The sequence below is a fragment of the Galleria mellonella genome, unplaced genomic scaffold (genome assembly GCF_026898425.1).
Source record: "Galleria mellonella isolate WM207_F2 unplaced genomic scaffold, CSIRO_AGI_GalMel_v1 utg1053, whole genome shotgun sequence".
NCBI classification, from domain to species: domain Eukaryota; kingdom Metazoa; phylum Arthropoda; class Insecta; order Lepidoptera; family Pyralidae; genus Galleria; species Galleria mellonella.
The window spans coordinates 138,521-158,150 of NW_026441968.1; the positions used below are offsets into that span (position 1 = coordinate 138,521).

Genomic DNA, 19,630 nt, shown 5'->3' on the forward strand with positions numbered 1-19,630 from the left:
ATTCTATGCCGGGAGCACACGGCATAAAAAAAATATACTAGTATATAATTTCATAAGATCTATAAAATGTATTTACAGTCGATTCGAATGCGGAGCGCGACCGCGTGCGGCCGACGGCGAGGCGGGCGGACGCCTCATTCGCTGTCGCCGAGAACTTTGCAAATAACTAAGTCGTGATTAATCTGCAGCGTTTTTCTATTTCAATATTGTTAAATTTATGAAATTTTAAATCTCCCACAAGTTTGCTTTAACTATTAGTGTGTTTTGCTTATATTACAACTCAATTTGCTTTTTATGCCATTAAGATAACCTTAAAAAAAAAATAAAAAAAAGATGGCTGACAAGCATACGGGTGGGGGGAGGGACTAATAATGCGGACTACTAGTCCTATTGCTAGCAATATACCCTGTTAAATCGACAACCACGCATTCCCCCCTGAAAACCATCGTACTGAATTCTAGATGCACTCAACACGGGCTAACTGACTTGCATTTTCATCCCTCACTGGTACCAGTCAACGTATACCGTTAACGCAGGCATTATATACCATTTCGTTATCATCTATTAAAAAATAACAAACATACGGCCCACCTGATTGTAAGCGTTTACCATAATTTTTGTTTCACAAAAAACATCAACGTCAATAATGGACAAATAATTTTGGTTTAAAAACTATACTAATTAACCGATTTTTTTTTATTTCAACTGAAGCAATCTAAAAGAGTATCTTTTCAAATAAAATAAAAATTTTCCAAGTTGGTTTATACACTGGTCTTGTACACCCTTTCGAAAATGAATCCTTATTATTTGTGGAGAAAAAATTCTGTTTGTTAAATCCCTCCAATATATACTATTCTTAATCTATGATCCCACTTCTACACTTGACACACATTATAAAGTTCTAAATTCAAATATTTTAAATTTAAAACAATTATGAATGACATAGATTAAGGATTCTCTTTCTACTATAAATCATCTCGTTATGTGTATTTTAAACTAAGTTTATGTGCAAGATTATGGTGCTTATTTTCTATAAAAAATCTACTTGTACCATAGAATTGTTTCAAGTGAATTAATTTAAAATGTAGGTTTTAAATCAATAAATTATAGCTAGCCATGTTTGTAGTCGCCACGTGTTAATGACGTCTGTGCCAGATGGCGCTGAAAGCTGAAACAGTCTCCGGAGTTTACTGTGGGTGGTCTGTTTGCTTTTTTGTTAGCGTTATATTTTGTCAAATAGTACAATATCTACTTATTTATTTAATTAATATTTAAAATAAAAATTCTCCCTGCCTACCTACCTACTCTCTTTATAATTATTTGTCTCGAGTCTTAAAGTATTTGTTTTAGATAAATAATCACAATTATATATATAATAATAAGTTACCAGATTTATACTATAATTTATCAGAGAGAGACTTTATACAAAAGTCGTTTGCTCGGGCACCTCTGTCCCATTCATGTTTCAACCGTAAAGCAGTTGTGTTTGCATGCTGTGTTTCGATTTGAAAGGTGGGATATGGCGTGAATTTACTGGGTACGGAGGAATAACACCTGAGTCCTCAGGAATGGCAACGCATGACAAAACAGTATACTCTGTTATGTCCATGGTACTGCTCATGTGTATAGGCGACGGTTACCACTTTCCATCAGGCGGGCCGTCAGCTTGTTTGCCATTCTAAGTTGTATAAAAAAAATTACAATTAATGATTATGCTGATTTAGTGCATGTTACAGAATCATGAAATATTAAGACATTTTTTTTTAACGATGAGAATGGAATGTTAACCTTCCTGCTCTACCGTTATATGGTGGCAGTTTATTAGTAAGTGATGAAAAAATGCTCACCTATCACCTAATGGTGAACTATCGTGGTTGGTTCCCTAACCAACGACGATAGTTTCCAGGGTGGATGACGCGTAAGTCGACCTGACAAGATATATTGTTAGCAATGGGGACATTACTCCAATCCTCACACCTACAATATTTGTTTTAACAAATGATAAAGGAATGGTAACCCCACCTGCGCTATAGGTATAGACTGGCGGGGCACCAGTGAAGGGTAATGCATGTTCCACCTGATAGGGTATATTACTAGTAATAGAACTATTTGGGGGGGAAAGGGATTGTTAGCAATGGAGTTTGACAGCCCCATTGCTAGCAATATGCCTTATTAGGTCGACCTCCACGTGATTATACCTGGAAACCATCGTGAACAATTCTTGTTGAATTCGTCGCGATGGGCTAACTAACCTACTTCATCCGCACCTATCATCCTTCACTGGTGCCCCGCCGGTATATACCGATAGTGCGGGTAGGGTTACCATTCCATTATCATTCATTAAAAAAAAAATAGCACTATTTGACCCCATTATTAACAATCCCTTTCCTCCCGTCAACATTACGTTATGACCTAATTTTTTCTAATGATATACGCTGGCGCAATGTCAGTGAACGATAGTGACGTTTTCCTTTCCGAATAATGCACCCTGTCAGGTCAATCTTTACACGGTACCCCTACAAACTATTGGGGTTAATTCCTAAATTGAATTCGTATGGTTAGGTATCAGTCCTTGCAATCAGCTCCTGTTCCCGAGTATGACGAATGAACCAACCAATGCCAGCCGATAATATTTCAAAGCACCCAACAACCTAGTCCACAACATTGCTTTGACACATTTTCTATGAATCACTTCGGTGAAAAGTGGCCATTTTATTATTAAAATGAAAACAAACGAACCCAAAACTACATTTCTAATTATAAAAACAAATCAATTTATCTTTTTCCATACTCTATATACAAATAGTTGGAATTTGCGGCCGTTGGTTTAAGGGGGTGGAAGGGGCGGGAGGGGGGCCGGGGGGGGATAAAACGTGGTGCGTAATCGAGCTGTCACCAGCAGATCGCCTCAGTACTTGGAGTTTCACTCCTGGCAAAGGATTACAGCAAAATATCAATTCTGTTACCTGAATTACACGTCCGTAGCATATGACCCTTATTTAAGTGCATTAAAGTTCAAATTTGGATAAACCGTTGATCGATTAAAATATATTTTAATAGCAGAAAAGGAATAACAAATACGGACTTCTTGTAATTTTTTTTAAAACGTAGTCTTTTTAAAGAAATATAATATAAGAATTTAAGTATTTACTGGCATCTGAATTAACAATTTCGATGTAAATTTTGTGAGTGGCAACCTTGTACAGTCAAACGTAGTGTAAGACGATGATGATGATGATGTAAATTCATCGACAATATATGTATTGTCATAAAACTATATAATGATGGTAAGAAACGAAAGGTGGCCATGGAACTTGTAATTAAACAATACAACACCATCGAATTTAAACACATTAAATAATTACTATGGGTTAAAAAAAATGCTGATTAAAATGTAAACCCGACCTAGGGGTCGGGTCCTGGTCCTAAGTCTAAGGCGTAAACCATACAAGTTCTCAGCGCGCCAAAATTGAAAACGACTGACTGTTAAAAATGGCGGTAAATATTATTTTTGTCCTTGGCAACAGAAAAAGCTAGATCGAGTACTGACCTTGACTAAAAACATTACAAGATCTAAATTATAAAGGCTTCTATTTAAAAATCTTATTTATTTTCATGCTGAAATAAAAAATAAAACAGAAAAAATAAAACCACAACATATTGTGGAATGGCGCGTAAAAAAGAAAATTGAATAAAGGCTCTTCAGCCTCAATCGTAGCTGCCAGTGACAAGTGCGACACAGTTTTTACTTATAATCGAGTATGTTAAGTACAATCGAGTTGAAATATAATCGAGCTGTCACAGGCACGCCACCGCGGCGGCGCGGGGAACCAAAAGTTTGATTAAACCGAACCAATCAGCTAACAGGGATTTAAGGCGCACATTACACAATAGGTTTTGCTGTCAATTTTGCCACAGATAAGGAATTACAGGTATTTGTTAAGTTGTAAAAGTAGATATTTTAAGTCGATCAAACTCGGGTTTTCCTTACAATTCCGTAAGATACAATCAAACCGTATAATACTGTATCTATTAAAAATGCCTCGCCTAAAATTAATAAGTATATAAATAAAAAATGCGCCGTGTAGTCCCGGCATAGAATAGGCCAACCCTTTCTTTGCCATGGTTGTCGTAACAGGCGACTAAAGGAACTTAATGATCGAAGGAGGGGCAGCAGCGTCCTTCTCAAAACATTTCTAAAACCATAATTGCGGTTGCCAACCCGCTTGTCAAGCGTGGCAACTATGTACTGACAAAATTCCCCTTATGGGGAAGGCTTATGTTTAACAGTAGATAGTTAAGAGCTGATAGTATGATGAAATGAAAAATAATTAAACTTTTAAAGAGAGACTTTACTAAATACGAGCATATACGTATTTCGAGAGAGAACAGGTGAACCGTGATCACCATTGAATTATCTGATAGCCACCATAGAATAAGGGGCAGAACTTTATAAGTAAAGGTCGAATAGCGAATCATCATCTTTCTACCCTTATCCCAATTATTTGGGGTCGGCGTAATATGGTTTTATCCATATTACTAAAGGATTTGGCTTATAGTTTTACGACCGGCCGCCTGCCTAACGTCAACTCTCTTTAGGAATGCATTTGTTGGTGTTTTCCGCCACCTACGGTTTGGAAAAAAGGATTGAGTAAAAAAGGAGGGAATGTTGGAAATGCGTAAAGGAAATCACTAAATGAGAGGAACAATGGACTTATGTGGGAAGGGAAAGGGAAGGACACTGCAGTTGCGGAAAGGACTGGGACACTGCAGCGGCTCGGGAGGCCCGGGTCACATACCCGTATACCCTTATTCTAGAATCGGACAGATTTTAAAGAGTCAGGTCCTCTCTGAAAAATAAACTTTAACTCGCCATTGAATAAAATGGTATATATGGCACTTAACTATTCAAAATGACATCAAAACAAAAAAAATATGAATATTCTTAGCACAATTTTGCATGATCTAAGAATATTTGAGACCTTGTCTGTTTCCTAGCCGTTTGATGTTTCTTCCAACATTCTATCTAACTCGGTATAATACGTTGTAGATTAACTATCCTACAGAGAACAGAGCAATGTCTCCTGTGTAGTCTGTACCATTGTATAAATTAAAGGGAGGGGGAGGGATTGTTAGTAATGGGGAGGTTTTCTTTTTTAATGGGTGAAAATGGATTGATAACCCCGTCCACGCTATCGGTATACACCGTCGAGGCACCAGTGGAAGATGATAGGTGAGAATGAATGCAGGTTAGTTGGCCCACCATGATGAATTCGACGAGAATTAAACATGATGGTTACAAGGGGGAACCACGTGAAACCCACTAGTAATGGGGCTATTAGACCCCATTACTAACAATCCCTTTCCCCCCGTAATGGGGAGGTTAGTATCCATTGCTATCAATATACCCCATCAGGTCCACCTCCACGCGGTTCTACCTGGAAACTATCATGACTAATTTATCGTTGAATTCGTCACGATGGGCTAACTGGCCTACCTTTTCATCCTCAACTCTCACTGGTACCCCGTCGATGTATACCGATAACGCAGGCGGGGTTACCATGCCATTTTCATCCATTAAAAAAGTTGATAAAGTAAAATATGGTTTGTAGTGGAAACTGTGTGGAAGTATGGCTGATGCTGTCCAATCTTGGATAAGTGTAAAACTCAAAAAAAAATATATTAATGGAACAGACAATACTGTAAACACAAAGCTGTAACAACTAGTAAAGAAAGTGAATAAATAAAGTTATTTAAAAAATATATACCTAACGTATTATTTGATTGTCCTATTACACGGATTTCCCATTAGTCACAGCCTACTGAGGCAAAACGTACAGCAAACGCCATCGTGCAATGGACGCCTTACGTTGACAACCCGTGAGAAATTCAAAATAATTACTCAGGTGTCATCATGACAGTATTGAAATATCAACTGAGGTTTGTAACTTGTTTTTTGTTGACGTATGCAAATTTTTTCGGCAAATTCTAGTTACGTATAGCTATTAGCATATCTAGTTACGAAGTTGAATTAATTTTAGAATACTACATACTTCAACATTTATTTTTGTTTCTAGAAATAATCCAAATTATTGTTTTTTTTTTCTATAATTATTCATTTTAAGATATAAATGGCGATCTCAAGTCAATATTAATTATGTCACCACTTAAATTTAAGTGTTTTATAAGCAGCAAAATATATTTCTTTATAAAGTTTCTGTACGTATTTTTTTACATCGTAATTTATATAGCGTGATAATACAGATATAGCTGTGCCCAGCTGTGGGACGTCAATGACTATTATATAAGGAAGTATATATATATACTATTTTAGTTTTTTTTTTTCTAGAAATAAAAAGATCTATATTTTCACTAAAAAACACATTTTTTTCCACATACAAATACAAATATTTCAATGATAATAAAAATACTATTTAACTAACATGAGAATTAACCCACGAACCTTTGATGCTTTCTATTTTAAATCACGCGGGCAAAGAGCATACACGTGTACCGCTATACTACACAAAAATGGCAACCCTGAGTTAGAGCTAATCTTTGAAACAAACAAATTTTTCGCCACTCACGACCGCAATCTTCAACGAGCTCGTAATCTCAGTGCCCGCATTGCGAAATCCGTGGCCGGTTTCCCCTCGTCAGGTGTAGCGGGTGATTAATAGTATTTGCCCACGATTAATTCAACCCCCCACAACAGTAGGGCGGTCGATAATCGTAAACACTGTCGATCGATTTTAGAATCGATCGATTTAAAATCTTTACTGCTGCCCCTCCTACTTTCTAATAGAAGTATTCTATAATAATTACCGTCTTTCAAAAAAAGCATTCACACTCACTTTTTATTTTTATCCGAGCAATAAGTGCTTTATATTGTTCCCATATTTGTGTATAATATAGTATACATCATATATGTGTAAGTATATTTGTTATTCATATATATTTATTCGTTTATATATGTAATTTTAGTATGTATGTATATCAATAATTAGTAGTACCGCATTCGAGTATTCTGACACTTCCCTATGGTTGACTGGGAGAGAATGCTTTAGCATTAGGTCCGCCATGTATACATATTTGTACTAATGAATAAATAAATAAATAATTAATGTTTACCCATAATTTCATTCGTGGTTATAAACAAATTAAATAAAATCTATGTTGCTGCAGTTCAGACATCCATTGTAATGATTAAGTCATACAATTCCATGGTAAACAATTGTAAAGACGTATAGATGTATGAGTTGGTATTAGATTACTAATAACAAAAAAATAACATAGTAATAGCCCTTACTAAATATGCCAAATATTAGTAATTATTAAGAAAATATATGTAAAATGGTATAACGCTGTGTTGTCTGTCTGTACTCGGTAGTAGCCGAAGTTCGGCCAATACACCACAATCGGTAGTATGCAGCTATCGTAGATGCGGGCCGGGCAAGCAATCTCGCGCGAGCAAGCGTATACATACGGGGCGTACGGTCAACAGAACAAATGTATGTTTATAATATTAGATGAATCCTTAATAATATTATAAATGTGAAAATAAGTTTGTTTGTTAACTCTTAACACTTTAAGGGCCCAACCAATCTTCACGTAAAATTCTAACAAATCTTTATTCTATATATTTTAAAATTGTCATTTTTTTTAATCTACTACAGAGTTCGGGATGTTATCTGTTGAGAAGAGCTTGCTAGAAACTCAACAGTTACTCTTTCAAACCTCTGTTAACATTATGTGTATTTTTTTAATGGGTGATAATGGAATGGTAACCCCACCCGCGCTATCGTTATACACCGGCGGAGCACCAATGAAGGATGATAGGTAAGGATGAAGTAGGTAAGTTAGTCCTTCATGACGAATTGATTAAGAATTGTTCACGACGCTAATAGAGCATATTGCTAGCAATGGGGCTGTCAAACTCCATTGCTAACAATTTGATCCAAATAGACTTGTTTACAAGCATTTTAAAATCGTCATTTTTTTTATTTACTACAAGGTTCGGAATGTCGTATCTGTTGAGAAGAGCCCGCAAGAAACTCAACAGTTACTGTTTTAAATCACGCCTACTATGCACACCTAAATTAAAACCTAATTTAAAATGGAGATGGCTACTTTTTATTCTGACCAGTCGAAACATCTAAGTCAGGTACACGGAGTCACATGTAAAAGCTAGTTACAGAATAAATATAATACAACAATATGATTATAACATCGCCAAAACCAAAATTGCGGTTATCAACCCGCCTGCCAATCGTGGCAACTACTGTCAAAATCTCCCCAGCGGTCATAAAGATCGACTTGTGCCTTATTACAATCTATGGATTCGAGGAACCATGTTCAATAGTGGACGTATAACGGTGATGACGTGATGACGATGATGAAGGAGTTATAAGATAGTTAACATAAAAAAATACAAACCGAATATTGTATATTCAATGTGGGATGGCGAAAAATGTTCAATCAATCGATATATTCTAGTTATACAGACAAAACCGCTGGTTAAAACTAGTATTGAATAAAGCTGTTACTTCAAGTCCGTACAGACAACATAACATACTTATATACCTATATATTTCATATTAGTTGGCCCACATTGTAACTTCACCTTGATTTTGTCCTATCTGTTGCACAATATTGTTAATAACAAGATGCGGGCAGTCGGCTGATGGAACTCGATTTATGGCTGTACAGAATTCCCTTCAATGCTTAATGCGGGTGCAGTCTGCAACACAGTTTGTCTTTGACAAAATATAAAAAAAAAGTTGACTTTTTCCCGCCAAATTAAACATATATATGTATTTTGTAATTTTATACCCGATTTAGTTACATTATCCATTTATATTGTAATTTTATTGAAATTAAAAAATCTATTAAAAAGAGCAAGCACTATTCTTAATGATAATCTTTAAATAAACACATAGTCTTAAAAGAAATAGACCAAGTAAATACTGCACACATTATCCTTAATCTATGAGTAAAAACAATCATAAAAGAAAAAAACTTAAGCATTTTTGAATAGTCATTATATTTTCCAGAAATTAAAAATGTAATGCATTTTCTGTTCAGCCCATGATACCTCTCATTACGTAATGTTTTCACCAATTGTTACACGTAATTTAACAAACTTCAAAAAAAGAACGTTCTCAAATCGGCTATATTTTTTTTTTTATGTTTCTTACCTCATAACTCCGTCAGTTACAATCCGATTTTGAAAATTATTTTTTATCTGAAAGGATATACTTACAGATTGGTCCCATAGGAGTTTTATCTAAATCGTGCTAGTATTTTAGTTTTAAAATCAAAAAGACTGGTTTTGTCACAATTGAAGTCGATTTTCTTTTGCGAAATAATATCTTATGTAAATTTGGGCCGTCAGCTTGTTTGCCATTCTAAGTCGCATAAAAGAAAACTCTCTCATATCGATCCCATATTAATTTGACCAAATACTAAGCATTATCCTTTCTTTGCATGATTTTTTTATTAGTGAAATAAATCAAGGTGATATAATTCATTTATTTATTTATTTCAAAAGGTACATCAACAAGGTAAATACTAACATTAATTTTAATTGATTTTTTTTTATACAACTTAGAATTGCAAACAAGCTGACAGCCCACCTGCTGAAAAGTGGTAACCGTCGCCTATTACATGTAACAGTACCTAGTACCTGAGCAGTACCATGGATATAACAGAGTATACTGTTTCGCCCATGAAATGGTTAAAAAAAATAAATTTGACAGCTATGTTTTTTTTTTCTGCAATGGACATAAAAAAGGTATCCAGACACGATCAACTTAAAGTGAACTTGTCCTTTTATATAATTTTTAGGCATTCAATGTTATGATGGAAATTTCCACCATTATGCAAAGAAGGGTAATTTTAAATTGTTTCAAATATAAATGTTTGCTGTCGGTACTTGCCTGCCCGCATCATGAATAGAGGCCTTACATTGGCGACGAGAACTCTTACTCGCCATAACATTGTGACGTCGGTTGTCTTATCTCCCTATCAGACTATACCTTCACGCTATATCCCTTATAGAGCAGAGTAGAACCAGTGCTAACAATACTATTATACGAATAAGCTTATATCTCCTTTGGGGGAAAAGGGATTGTCAGTAATGGGGGCTAATAGCTATTGCTAGTAATATACCCTCTCAGGTCGACCTCCACGCGGTTCCACCTGGAAACCGTCATGCTTAATTCTTATCGAATTCATCGTGGTGGGCTAACTGACCTACTTCATCCTCACCTATCATCCTTCACCGGCGCCCCGCCGGTGTATACCAATAGCGCGGGCGGGGTTACCATTCCATTTTCACCCATTAAAAAAAACATATATCATCTGGGGAGAAAGCGATTGTTAGTAATTTAACAGGCCCATTGCTAGCAATACACTCTATCAGGTCAACCTCCACGCGGTTCCCCCTGGAAACCATAGTGGTTAATTTTTGTTAAATTGGTCACTATGGGCCAACTGATCTGCCTTCATCCTCACTTGTCACCCTTCACTGATATCCCGCCAGTGTATACCGATAGCGTAGGCGGTTACCATTCCATCTTCACCCATTAAAAAACCTATATATCTCCTATATATATAGAACCAATATTAAGCCGATAACTGGCGACTATGTTTTTACAACTTAGAATGGCAAACAAGCTGATGGCCCACCTGATGGAAAGTGGTAACCGTCGCCTACAGACATGAGCAGTACCATGGCCATAACAGAGTATACTGTTTCGCCCATGATACCCCCCATGCGTTGCCATTCCTGAGGACATGACATCTGAGTTATTCCTCTGTACCTTGTAAATTCACGCCATATCCCACCCTTCAAACCGAAATTATATAAACACAACTGCTTCACGGTTAAAACACGAATGTGACAGAGGTACCCAAGCAATCGACTCTTGTACAAAGTCTCCCTCTGGTAGTCTGTCAGCATACTTGTACCACACTTCACTATAGAATATGTTATACGGTCGTATAACCTTACCAAATTCAGATGCAACCTGCTTGCATACTTTCAACATAAACTGTGTCGAATATATAATCTAGTAATGTAAAATTTGTCATTGACAAATAATTGACATATCAAACATTTTCTATACACTAGCCTGATATGAATTGAGAAAAATAGCAACTGATAGTGTATCTTTCGTCCTCTTTTTACTAATTATATTTGCATAAGAAGAAAGGAGGCAACCATATAATTTACAGTTTTTATTTTATCATTCCTTCTATGTAATTCCTTGTTCTTAGGCGTATACCAATAGCGCAGGCAGGGTTACCATTTTATTATCATCCATTAAAAAATCTATAATTACAAAAAGAATCTTAATGGGAGGAACGATCTTTTTGGAAAAGGAAGGAAGTATTCCTTCCTTTTCCAAAAATGACAAACCTATTTGTGCCACGTATTGTGAATTTCATAAGAATTAAGCGAATGTCAAGTAAGTAATTGTTGAATTCAGACGGCAGCGACCGCGTCTCTGCGGCTAGGCTGGATGCAGCTGCTGCCCGGCTATTTACTCCATTTTGTACACTCGGGTTCCGGAATTCTACATAACTGTACATATATTCATTTATAGATTGATCGATTTTTTTTGAGGGGTGAAAATGGTATGGTAACTCCGCCTGCGCTAACGGGATACGCTGGCGGAGCACCAGTGAAGGGTGATAGATGAAAATGAAAACAGGCCAGTTAGCCCATCATGATGAATTCATCAGGAATTAACCATGATAGTTTCCAGGGAGAACCGCGAGAAGGTCGACCTGGTTGGGTATATGGCTAGCAATGGGAATTCTCAGTCTCTATTACTAACAAACCCTTTTCCCCTCTGATCGAAATTTATCAACTTCAAAATAGTTCCACTTATTTCTTTTCTGTTTTATCAACTATAAATGATAATAGCGGTGTGGTCCCGGCATAGAAGAAGCCATCGCTTCCTTTCCCGTAGGTGACGTAAGAGGTAACTAAGAGAACTTAATGGTCGACGGATGTATAGCAGCGTCCCTCTTAAAATATCACCAAAGCCAAACTGCGGTTGCCAATCCGCCTGCCAAGCGTGACAACTACTGGCAAATCCTTCCAAAAGGGAGTCCTATGTTCAGCAGTGGACAGTTAATGTCTGATATTAAGATCATGATAACTCTTTAACGCCCCACTATTGGACAGGCTAAATCAGTGGCGTAACAATAGTGGCAGAGCAATGGTGGCAGAGCTGGCAAAATGCCACGGGCCCCCGACCCAAAAGGGCCCCAGCTCAAGAAACAGCGAGCTCGGAAATATACATATATATATATATATATATATATATATATATATATATATATATATATATATATATATATATATTTAACTAAATTTCTGAATCGATTTCGATAAAAGTTGGCAAAAAAGTAAATTCATTATGTACTCAATATGATGGGTGCAGAGAAGGGGTGACTAGTACTTACTACATGGCCTAGGGTCTAGGGCGGCCAAGACTGCAAATCCGCCACTGTCTGTACCCCATAATTTCGTTGCCATATCCCACCGTTTAGACCAAAACACAGCAATGCCAATACAATTGCTTCACGGCAGAAACAAGAATGGAACGAATAGGTTTGTAGTAGGTTTTTATGACCAAGGGGGTTAGTAAGTTCCAATTTCTTCACACCCATTATTATATTATATTATAATAAAAACAAAAAAGAAACATTCAAATCGGTGAAGCCATTTTTGAGTTTTAATGAGACCGATGAACAGCAATTTAATTTTTATATACATATATAGATTACACTTAACGTAACAATAATGCACCGCCTACGTATTTCTCGGTTTGCCCAATGGTCGACTGGTAGAGAACACCGTCCGGTGTTAAGTCCGCCAAATGTACATAGAATTTTACTGTGCATTAAAGTTTAAATAAATACCACGCATAACACACTTCCTATGTGACAACCCATAAATTTGGGGGGAAAGGGATTGTTAATAATGAGGTCTAACTGACCTGTTTTCCTCACCTATCATCCCTCACTGGTGCCCCACCGGTGTATACCGATAGCGCGGGCGGGGTTACCATTATTTTATCTCCCATTAAAAAAAAGACATGGTAACTCTCAGCACAAAATGTTACTTTGTCTTCAATTTACAACTGGTTACAGTGAAAGTCGTGGCCGTAAATTATAGAACAACATAACACGTCACACCATATCAACCCTTTGATATTTTAATGGAGTCGCCTGTAGCCAACAGATTGAATTCTCACTGTATTGTATTTTACGATATATAATGTACTTGCCTATATAGATTTATTTGAACGTCCGTGCGGCTGGGCGCAGCTGGCGGTCTTATTTGCGCCATATTGTACACAAGAGAGATTTGAAATAAGGTTGGCGCCAAAAAATATGTCAAATTAAATTGAGATGGGTATTGAATAAAAACAAATTAGGTGTAAATAATAAGTGGTGTACTTACTCTATTAAGTAAATAGTAAATAAGTTAAGGATTAATATGATTATTAGAGATTTAAATAATTTAATTTATGAACATTATAACAACAAGTACAACATTGACAACCTTATGACAGATAAACCGAGTTGCCATATCAAATATAGAAAAATTAAAAAATATGTAACTAAATATATACAGATAAACGATTGATTACAGTTAATAAAAGAAGTACTTTTATATTTTTAACAAGTAAGCAATTTTTCAGAACCAATTCTCATGCAGGTTATTATGCTATCTTTTTAAAACTAACAGTGTCCATGGTACTGCTCATGTGTATAGGCGACGGTTACCACTTTCCATCAGGTGGACCGTTAGCTTGTTTGCCATTCTAAATTGTATAAAAAAAAGTATTATTGTCTATATCAATCGGCTAATATTTTATTTTCATGATAACCTATAATGGTATTCAACAGATTTTTGCGAAAATCAACAGACATGACTAAGAATCACGAATCGATTCCGAAACTAGTCTTGTTTTCTCGATCTAATTACATTAAAGTTAAACCGGTAGTTAATAGATTAAAATATAATGTGTGCTTACGAAATCTTTAACAATAAAATCAACAGAGTTTAGAAACCTAAGAAAGCCTATTTTTATTAAGAAGCATCGGAACGTCATTTAATGGCTATATTTACCTAAGGTATCTTACATTTATTTATTTAACTCTTTATTGCACCAAAAACATAAAAATAAACAATAACATATGAAAAAATTCAATTGAAATACAGTAGCATGAAATACAGGTCAAAATATATTTAACTGTACTCAAGCAAAGATCAAAAATGAATGAATAAATGAGTATAAAATTAAATCCTTAAAGGATCAAGTCAATCCAAATTGGTCCAACTCATCAAATAATTAGGTATTATTTTTACTGATATTCCTGTATTTAATAATTTAAAATAACGGATAATATAAAGCAAAATGGAATCTTTCAATATACATATTAGAAATACAGAAGAATCCAATCTATATAGGTTGCCGGTGCGGCTGGGCGCATCTGGTGCGTTTATTGACGCGATGCCATATTGTACACTCGGGGCCTGAAATATTTTAAGTTGGCGCCAAAATACAATAATGCAAAATTGAAGCTAAGGTACAACTTATATACAGCTATCTTACCATAGATAATAGTAACTAAATTAAACTATATTATTAATAAATCTTTATCTGTTAACGCGCTATAAGTTAACAATCAAACAAACTTATTTTCATTTTTATATATATTAGCAAGGATTTAAAAATGGTATTTTGATATTTTCAGTTAATTTTCGATGGAATCCTAGAAATTAATGACTCACAATTTTTTTTAATGGGTGAAAATGAAATAGAGAAATGATAGGTGAGGATGAAAACAGTTCAGTAAGCCCACCGTGACGGATTCAACAAGAATTAACCATAATAGTACCAGAGAGACCGCGTGGTGATTGACAAAACAGACAACTGGTCTATAATAGCTCTAATTATAATAACAATTGAAGGAAGCAAATATTCTCCTTGTAGCTTCACAATAACATATACGCAAACATTTTGTATATACGTAGGAATCTTCAACATTTTCTTAAAAACAGCGATCTTAACACTAGATACAAATACAAGCTTGCTGTTTCGAAGTATCGTTTACAAAAAGTTAATAGATCTTTTATGGGAATGGCCATTAAATGTTACAATAAGATACCGAAGGATATTTCGGATCTACCTTTTAATAAATTTAAAACTGTCATTAAAAAACACTTATTGAATAAAACCTAACAACACTCTAAACGATTATTTGAATGACAAACGTGCATGGTGTTAGTGGATCATGCGCGGGCTTTTAACGACCATGTAATTATAGACATTGCATTTAAATAAATACACATAATGTTAACAGAGATTTGAAAGAGTAACTGTTGAGTTTCTTGCGGGCTCTTCTCAACAGATAACAATTCCGAATCCTGCAGTAGATGGAAAAAATGACGATTTAAAAGTGCTTTTAAACAAGTCTATTTGAATTTAAATTTGAATGATGGCCACCACGCTTAATGACGACCCTTTGTGACGTGGACAAGTACATTTTGCTCCGATAATAAAAATATTGCCCTGCAAAAAAGCAAACCAGTACTCGAGTAACTGGACTAACTGTTGTCGCAAATACGGCTTTTTCGGATTAAGGATCGTCATTCGGATAAATGAAAATCCGGATAATTAAATCATCATCATCATCATATCAGCCATTGACTATCCATTGCTGAACATAGGCCTTCTGCATACGGGTAGCTTCGCCAGTAGTTGCCACGCTTAGCAGGCAGGTTGACAACCGCAGTCGGACCTTTAGTAATGTTTTAAAAGGGACGCTGCTGTCCGTCCCTCGCCCTTAAATTCCCTTAGTCGCCTCTTACAACACCCACGAGAAAGGAAGGAGTGTCCCATTCTAAGCCAGGATCTACACGGCGAAGATAATGGATTGAAAAAAAAATTTTGTACCAACCTAAGGATAAATAGAAATCCATTCAATGATTCATCATTTCTCTTTTCTTTATAACACCACAGCGTACGAAATAATCAGTGATCCAATACTTAGATGATGGGCACCTACAGATATGAAAAGCACTTACATCACAGAGTATTACACTGTAAAGCCCATGGTACCGTGGCCACATGGTCACAACATAGAATACGCCACCCCTTCCTTTCCCGTGGGTGTCGTAAGAGACTACTAAAAGAGGACGAGGGATGGGCAGCAGCGTCCCTTTTAAAACATCTCCAAAGCCTAACTACGGTTGCCAATCCTCCTGCCAAGCGTTGCAACTACTGGCAAAGCTCCCAAAAGACTTTTTTTTTGGCAAACAAGCTGACGGTCCACCTGATGGAAAGTGGTAACCGTCGCCCATAGACATGAGCACTACCATGGACATAACAGAGTATACTGTTTCGCCCATGATACCCCCCATACGTTGCCATTCCTGAGGACTCAGGTGTTATTCCTTCAAACCGAAACAGAGCCATGCAAACACAACTGCTTACAGTTAAAGATTTATATAATCACCCTTCATTAGCGGCCTCAGTACCTTGTAATTTCACTGTTATATCCAACCATTCAGACCGAAACATAGCCATGCAAGTATACCTGCTTCATGATAAAAACACGAGTGGAACAGACGTACCCAAGTATGACTTTTGTACAAGAAAACCTACTTGACTGGACGACTGATTTTTTTTAATGGATGACGATGGAATGGTAACCCCTACACTATTGGCATGTCCGTACACTGGCGTGGCACCAATGAGATATGACATGTGAAGATGTAAGCAAGTAATTTAGTCCATCGTGACAAATTCACGAATTAACTACGAAAGTTCCCAAGGGAACTGCGTGATAAGAATAAGAAGCTGACAGAGTATATGCTAGCAATGGCGATGTGAGACCCAATCATTCATTTTCATTCATTAATTTCAGCTATTATCCGTCCACTGTTGGACCTAAGCCTCCCCTGTAGACTGCCATAAAGAACGGTCCTAAGCCACCTGCATCCACTGACTCCCCGCAACGCTTTTCAGGTCATCACTCTATCTAGTGGGGGGTCGTCCTATACTGCGTTTGCCCGTACGTGGTCGCCACTCAACCTTTCTTCCCCATCACTGAAACCTTTTTCCGTAAGATTTTATACAATAACAGCACCATACAAATACAATAACAGCCAGTGAGTTTGGAGAACAACAAAGATGGTGGACGCTTGTACGTTTCGTTCTTTCTAGAATGTTCGTAATAAGCATACAAGAAGCGGTGTACGAAATTGAAATTCATATATACAAAATACTGTCACACCTGAACCAACAGACGCGCGTGCGACACATCTGCTGTTTTGTTTAGATGTCGCTCCGTACCTGCTGTATTTTTTTTTAAATGTTGAAAATGAAATCGTAACCCCGCCTACGCTATCGGTATACACTGGCGGGGCACCAGTGAACTATGATAGGTGAGGATGAAAGCAGGGCCTCAAGACAAGCGGCAAGCGAATTCGTCGATGGAACCGACATCGCTAGCGAGTCCGTGAGTTGGAATGAGTTATCCGACGTTGCTATCTCATTCTATCTTGTCTGGGCCTGGTCAGTTAGCCCATCGTGACAAATCCACAAGAATTAACCACTATGGTTTCCAGGGGAAACCGCACGAAGGTCGACCTGATAGGATATTTAAGTATGCCGTACCTGGATACAGAATAAATTAGAAAAAGTACCACAAAATTTCATATTTTTTCACGTAATTACTCTGTAAATAGTTATTGTTTAAAAATGTAATATCTATTATGTTAATACAATAATTAGAAATATTTTGTTTTTTTTTTTCTACAACTTAGAATGGCAAACAAGCTGACGGCCCACCTGATGGAAAGTGGTAACAGCCGCCTATACACATGAACAATACTATGGAAATAACAGAAATACTATAATATTTGTACAGAAATTGATAGAAAAACATATTTAATTCACACATATTCGTTCTCTCGTTTTTGTGATTGTATTGCCGTCTGTCAGTACGTAAATGTGACACTATAGTACGTCTATGGTTCTACTCGTGTTTATACATATAAACATATCGTATTACTATAATTATGTCACATATTTTTCACCACATCTGCCCTTCATACGCTTTCTGTTTTCACCTAATGGTTAGCTGGTAGAGAATGCCATATGGCATTAAGCTCGCCATTTGTACAAAGTTTTATTGTGCAATAAAGAATATATAAATAAAATAAGTAGCCACGCGTCACTGCCAAAAAATAAATCGAAACTAGCAGAGCTTTCGCGACTATGACGTAAATAAAACGTAAATTAATCCGTTCCCCATTACACCTAATATCTGCAACTTGAGGGGAAGGGATTGTTAGTAATAGGGAGGTTAGTCCCTATTGCTATCAATATAACATATCGGGCCGACCTCCACGCGGTTCCCCCTGGAAACTATCGTGACTAATTTTTCGTTGAATTAGTTATGATGGACTTACTGTCCTGTCTTTTCATCGTCACCAATCATCCCTCACTGGAGTCCCGCCGGTGTATACCGATAGCGCAGGCGGGGTTACCATTCCGTTATTACCCATTAAAACAAATATCTGCAACTTACAGTATATAGAGTATCTGCCATACAAGTGCATCGAGAAAAGCGGCTCAACATTTTCATACAATTTTGCGTGAAAAATAGTTATGAGTGATTCCTTTATAACTTCTATATTTATTTTGTTTTATAATTTTTGCATCTTTTTAATGCGTAAAACTTTATTTTATTTATTAAATAATTAAATATAAATAGATCAAGATACATTATGTGCGTAAGTATATAGAACACTGATAAAAAAAACGAGTCAGCTAACTTGACAATTAGCTGACAAAAAGTTGAGCCGTTTTCGAGACTCGATGCTCTATCAACGTAATCTAAGCCCAGCAAGAACTGTGTACTTTATCACGATATCTAAGTATATTTACGAGGCTCAGTGGATGCGGGTTGGTATAGGAGGTAAGAGCAAAGAAGATGCGGGCATTGTTTATATAAGGGTCGCCAAATAAGTATATAATACCATACATACATTATTTTTTAAGTGTTATTTTCTTCACCTATCCCAATAATGAAGTACCGCGGTCGTGATTCACCGTTCATCCCAAAGGTTGGCTGGTAGAGAATGCTACTAGCATTGAGTCCACCTTTTGTATCATATAGGATATATATTGTATTAAATAAATAAAAAACCGATAAAAGAGGAAAAGAAATATCAAGAAACATCACCAGTGGGAGACTTTGTACAAAAGTCGTTTGCTTGAGCACCTCTGTCTCATTCGTGTTTCTACCGTGAAGCAGCTGTGTTTGCATAGTTGTGTTTCGGTTTGAAGAGTGGGATATGGCGTGAATTTACTGGGTAGAGAGGAATAACACCTGCGTCCTCAGGAATGGCAACGCATGGAGGGTATCATGGGCGAACAGTATACTCTGTTATGTGCACGGTACTGCTCATGTCTATAGGCGACGGTTACCACTTTCCATCAGGTGGGCCGTCAGCTTGTTTGCCGTTCTAAGTTGTATAAAAAAAACGACTAAAGTGAAGATCTAATTTATTCAATCTGAAATAGAATAACGA

General features: G+C 36.6%; 1 protein-coding gene across 1 annotated transcript in view; it reads right to left on the reverse strand.

Moving 5' to 3' along the window:
• The window catches only part of LOC113519953 (protein CBFA2T1), a 90,016-nt gene that overhangs the window by 64,745 nt on the left and 5,641 nt on the right, over positions 1 to 19,630 (reverse strand). The window lies entirely within an intron of this gene.